This window comes from Rhea pennata, chromosome 1 (assembly GCF_028389875.1).
Source record: "Rhea pennata isolate bPtePen1 chromosome 1, bPtePen1.pri, whole genome shotgun sequence".
Taxonomy (NCBI): domain Eukaryota; kingdom Metazoa; phylum Chordata; class Aves; order Rheiformes; family Rheidae; genus Rhea; species Rhea pennata.
In genome coordinates, this window is record NC_084663.1 from 84,205,161 (window position 1) to 84,211,256 (window position 6,096).

Here is a 6,096-nt window from a genome sequence, read left to right on the forward strand (position 1 = left end):
TGAGGTTGGAAGGGACCTCTTGGAATCATCTAGTCCAAGCAGGGTCACCTAGAACAAGTTTGCCAGGACTTTGTCCAGAGAGCTTTTAAATATCTCCAAGGATAGAGACTACACGACTGCTCTGGGCAACCTGATCCAGCGCTCTGTCACCCTCACAGTAAAGAAGTTTTTTTTCTTAGATTCAAACAGACTTTTCTATGTTGCAGTTTGTGCCCATTGCCTCTTGCCTCATCACCACTGAGAAAAATCTGGTCCCGTCCCCTTTACACCTTCCCTTCAGATATTTAAACTTATTGGTAAGATTCCCCTTGAGCTTTCACTTACCTAGGCTAAACAGTCCCAGGTCTGTCAGCCTTTTCTCATGAGAGATGCTCCAGTTCCTCAGTCATCTTAGTGGCCCTTCGCTGGACTCACTCCAGTACCTCCATATCTCTCTTATACCAGGGAGCCCAGAACTGGACACAGTAATCCAGATGCAGCCTCACCAGGGCTGAGTAGAGGGGGGAGTCCCACGACCTGCAACATTCTCCTAATGCAGCCCAAGATACCATTTGCCTCCTTGGCCACAAAGGCACATTGCTGGCTCATGGTCAACTTGCTATCCACCAGCACCCCAGCTCCTTCTCTGCAGAGAGGCTTTCCAGCAGGTCAGCCCCCAACCTGCACTGGTGCACTGGTGCATGAGGTTATTGCTCCCAAAATGCAGGACCCTGCACTTGCCTTTATTGAACTTCATGAAGATCCTGTCTTCCCATCTCTCAAGCCTGTTATGACTTCTCTGAACGGCAGCAAAGCCCCCTGGAGTATCAGCCACCACTGTTCCCAGTTTTGCACCACCAGCAAGCTTGCTGCGGATATGATTTGCCCTATCATCCAGTGAAAGGTTGAACAGTATTGGCCTCAGTATTGACCCCTGGTACACAAGCCTAGTGACCAGCAACCAACTAGATGCTCCACTGATGACAACCCTCTGACCTCAGCCATTCAGTCAGCTTTCAACCCATCTCACTGTCTACTCATCCAGCCCACACTTCCTGAGCTTACCTATGAGGATGTTATATGGGAGATAGCGTAAAAAGCCTTGCTGAAGTCAAGGTAGACAACATCCACTGCTCTCCTCTCATCAACCCAGCCAGTCATTCCATTACAGAAGACTATTAGATTGGTAAAGCTTGATTTCCCCTCTGTGAATCCACATGCTGACCACTTCTGATCACCTTCTTACCCTTTACATGCTTGGAAAGGACACACAGGATTAGCTGCTCCATCACCTTTCCAGGAATCAAGATGAGGCCAACAGGCTTCTTGAAGACTGGAGCAACATTAGCTTTCTTTCAGGCACCTCTCCTGATCGCCATGATCTTTCCAAGATGATTGAGAGCGGCCTTGCAATGACATCAGCCAACTCCCTCCACACTTGTGGGTACATCCTATCAGGGTCTGTGGACTTGTGGATGTCCAGTTTGCTTAAGGGATCCCTAGCCCGATCTTCCTCCACCAAGGCAAAGTCTTCCTTTCTCCAAAATTTCTTCCTGGTCTAAACAGCCAGGGAGTTCTGAACTATCTGAAACCAGTCTTACTAGTAAAGACGGCATTCAGTACCTCAGCTTTTTCTGTATTTTTATCACCAGCGGCCCTTCTCCATTCAGCCGCAGGCCCACATTTCCCCTAGCCTTTTTTTTTGTTATCAGTGTACTTACGGAAGCCATTCTTGCTGTCCTTGACATTCCTCACCATATTAAACTTCAGATGGGCCCTGGTCTTCCTAGCCCCATCCCTGCATGCTCAGACAACATCCCTATATTCCTTCTAAGTTACTTGTCCCTGCTTCTACCTTCTATATAGTTCTTTTTTATGTTTGAGTTTTGCCAGAAACTCCTTTGTTCATCCATGCAAGCCTCCTGTTCTCTCCAGTTCCTCAACATATTCCTGCTTTACCACAATTGCAGTGTTATGCAGAGAGGAAAGGGCAATGACTCACTCCCGATCCACTCATATTCTCTGGATATTACTAAGCTGGTCATGGGCAGGGTTGACTTGACCCTCAGGCCCATAACAATCATATCACAAGTGGAGAAATGCTATGCTGACCCTAACATACTTATTCTATTTTCTAAAGAGGCAAAGAAGGTAACCCTCAACTATGAACTTTTTCCTGATCATATATTGTCTTTTTCTGAGTTCAACACCATGCTGTACTGTCGTAACACTCTCTACATGAACTTAGAGCTTGACCTTTTCCAGAAAACATGTTTAAGTGACTCTACCCTAAAAAACTGCTTGGTACACTGGAGATTCCAAAAAGAAAGTAATTTTTTTTTAAATAAGGATTCTTCAATCACCCCACACCTTTCTTACCATAGTAAGGGCATTTTAAAATTAATTTAAATTTTAAAAATTCCTTTAATTCTTAGCAACACATCAGTACCCTAAAACCTATTTCCATTTCTCATCTGTGCTAATTACAACTACGGCCTTAGTTCACATGTAACCAGCTCTTCCCTTCTCAGCCTAAACTTCTGTTTGCTCTTACTGTCAGAGAATTTAAGTTAGAGCAGGCTTCAAGAGGTCATCTAGTCCAGCTCCTGCTCAACACAGGGTTAGCTGTGAAGTCAGAACAGAGCGTTGCCTAGGGCTCTGGGCTTTATCCAGTCAGGTCTTGAAAACTTGTGAGAACAGAGACTGCACAACCTCTCTGGACAACCTGTTCCAACACTCATATCTAGGTTGAACCTCTTGTTTCAACTTATTTGTTGTCTCTCATCCTATCCCCAAGCACCATCATATAGAGCCTGGTTCTGCCTTGATAACTTCCTCTCAGGTATTTGAGGCTCCCCTCAAAACCATCCCTTCTCCAGGCTGAACAAGCCCCATTCCCTCAGCCTCACCTCAGAGCACGTCAGGGCTCTGAGTACACTAAAAGGCTTTAGACCCTGAATAGCCCTGACCAGCCTCACTTGAGGCCTCTACCCATGCCCTCTGCCCATGGGTTTTCATTTAAGCTCAGGCTTCGGCCTTCAGTCCTTGCTTGAGCTATGTTGTAGCCAGCACTATCACAGCCATGCCTGTATCTGACCATGGGCCCTGTTGATCCAGACCTTGCTTGACCTGCAGAATGACTTCTCAGCTTGACCTCAGACCTGCCTCATCTTTATGGACCTGCTCTGAGCTGCTTCTGGTCTTCATTACCATCACTGGACCTGACTCTAACCTGCTGACTGACTTATGTTGATCTTGGATCTGCCTTGTCACTATGAATTTTTCTGGTGATCTGCACTCTCAGTTATCCCTGGCTGCTGTCCTGAGTCTGTCCCACTCAGTTCACTTGGGTACAGCAGGTACAGTAGAAAAGGGGGTTCACTTGTCAAATCCAAGAGCAACAGAAGTGTTAGTATACCATTTCTAAAACAAGCAGCCCCTTGTGATCAAGGCCCAACAAACTCCATGGCATGTCTCACAGAGCAACACTGTGAGACAATGCCTGAAGCTTTACTACAATTTCACATGCATTTAAAAGTTAAAGTAGCTCTTCTAATCAGTGCTGCAATCTTAACATTGATTTGTTATTTTATGCTGTTCCCATGCTTCTCTTCTTTTAGTACCTTATTTTGGTTTTGGTATTTTAGGAGGGGAAGGGGTTAACACATTGAAAATACGTAATTGTACTGGAAACACCCTCAACTACAGGCTGAAGTTTGTACACGGCTCCTTTGGAGGAAAATAATTCAAAAATGGCAAGGAAAGCAAGGACTGTGGAATATGCATCTCTAATAAATAAATATTTTCTATTATAATAATCACAATATCTAGGATAATACCAACATTCACAAAGATGGTTGTTAGGTTTCAAAGTTAACCCTCTACCCTCCTCAAGAGAGATGAGCATGATCATTTTAACTCCTGAGCTTTGTTTGAATTATGCAAATGATGTTTCATGAGTTATACTCTGACTCCAAGGTCTTATGCAGCTTTACCAGTAAGAAGTATTTAAAGAAAGTGCAGATGCCCAAAACCAAATTTGCCATAAACCCCAATTCCCTATAATAGAAAAGACCGAGTTTGTAGGGATTGCAATTTGAACAGCACAGGTCTAAAAATAGGAAAGTGAAAGATCTGGAGCGAAAAGCTACATTAGCTCCATCGATTTTCATTCCTACATCTCAAAAAAAAAAATGCAAAATGGAAGCAAAGAGCATAGAGCTATGACAAGTAACTTTTTCTTTTTGGTTAACTCTTATAATGCCAAGGACAAATCAATTATACACATCATGTTCACGAGTTTATCTTTTGGGAAAAAAAAAAGTAAACATTTTACTTAAATTCGGCCTCTTGATGCTGATACAACTCTTCTGAATTTATTTCTTCAGCAGTAATTATGTGTGCCATTATATTCACTGGCTATAAAGACCTTCAGCTCTCTGTGGCACCTGCAACTAAGAGCTTTGCTAAAGTAATATGGTAAGTCTTCCTATCCACATGGTGAAGGTAAAGTTTAGGCCCATCTAGGGATAACAGAACATGAACAAGCTACAAGATTTGACTGCCATGGCTGTTCTGGAGAATACCCAACTTTTTCCCACTCAAGTCTCAGGTAACTCACCCAAAGTCTTAAAATAAGTCCAGTGCAGAGTCAGGTAGGAAAATCAGATGTTTCAATTCCTAGTGCTGAGGTTCAAACCACAAAAGTACACAGAATAAAAGCACAGAACATAAGAATTGATAAAAAGGCCAAGTCAGAAAACGGAGTTTTATTCACCTTTGCAGTCTAGCTCTTCCCCAACACAGCATCCTCATACCACAGATCCTCTTCTCTGCCCATCTGCCATTTCCTGAGCTGAAGGCCTTTTTGAAAGGCAGAGCTCAAATTGGAACTCCCACCTCCAATCAGAACCTGAGTGACAGGTAAGTACCAAGATTCAGCAAAAGTTTCCAAAAGCTTGAACAAAAAAAGAAGAGCTGGAGTCAAGTATTACATATCTAGGGGAAAGCCAGGACCTGCTAACGCACCTCTGTGAGCAGCTTATGAGGGCCAGCCCCACTGCCAGCCCCGGAGCTTTTCCCCCAATCATTTTCTCTGATCTGCAGCTTCCCTCCAGCCACCCGGACCTCGTTGCTACAGCCTCGCTCGTGCCCCATCTTCCGCAGCGACCTCTCCCCGCTCCCATCTGCCCAGGGCTCAGGTCGGGTCCCCACCTGTGCCCTGTGCTGCGGCTATGGTGAGCATGGGAGGAGAGAAGACTCCCCTCCTGCAAACAAGCAGCACAGTACTGTTTCAGGTGCATCCCCGCCTCCGTGGCAGACAGAAACCCCCGGATGAAGCCATCTGTTCCCACGAGACATGGACAACGCGAGTTCTCTAGTTCAGGGCAGGACTATGCACACAGGCTCGTCCCTCTCAACTAACTTTCCCATTTCCGCAAAAGCTGCGGAGCCACTGACCCTGGGTGAAGGGAAGGATGGAGGGGGGAGGAAAGGGCACTGTTTTCACCATATAGCTCTTCAGCCCTACGAGTCACCCTTATCCCCTCATAGCCTCGTCCGGCCTGCCAGGACCTCGCCGCTCCCCAGTGCGTCCCCTGCCAGGCCGGGCCCCCAGCCCCGTGCCGCGGCGTCCCACAGCACCTCGGCCTCAGACCAGCTTCCCCTCTCATCATCCCGCTTCTTCCAGTTCCCCAGGCCAGGAAGTATGTGCATCCATCCCGCCTGCTCTCCTCATCCCCGCAGCGCCCGCACTCACCCGAGTCTCGCTGAGCCGGGCCGGGCCGGGCCGGGCCGGATGAGGCCGAGTCCTGGGGGAGCTGCAGCCGCCCGGCAGGACACGGCTCCAGCTTCTGCCAGCGGAAACGAGAGGAGGAGCTCGGAGCGAGCGGGAGGAGCTGGGGGCGCTGCAGCCCCGCGGGGGCGGGCACGCCACACTGCTGCCGTCCCCCAGCGCAGGCCGGGCTCTGTGCAGCGGGGCGGACTCCCGCCCGCGGAGCGCCCTGTCGGCGGTAGCTGGCTGAGGCCTGAGCACGGGGCTCTGGGCGTCATGCTACACATCCCCTTTCGAAGACAGCTGCTTAGGCCCTGCTTCCCATTACCCAGGCCCTAAGGACC

The 6,096-nt window shown here is 47.7% G+C and overlaps 1 protein-coding gene across 9 annotated transcripts in view; it reads right to left on the reverse strand.

The window, feature by feature from the left end:
- Positions 1-5,831, reverse strand: part of TSPAN9 (tetraspanin 9) — a 193,254-nt gene extending 187,423 nt beyond the window's left edge. For 7 of the 9 annotated variants that reach the window (XM_062593378.1, XM_062593343.1, XM_062593300.1 and 4 more), the window contains exons 1-2: positions 5,738-5,831; positions 4,757-4,891 (exon numbers count right to left, since the gene is read on the reverse strand). The gene's annotated coding sequence lies outside the window, so the exon portion shown is untranslated. The remainder of the gene's footprint in view (positions 1-4,756; positions 4,892-5,737) is intronic. The other 2 variants (XM_062593308.1, XM_062593362.1) reach the window with 1 other exon arrangement.
- Positions 5,832-6,096: the final 265 nt, after the last annotated feature.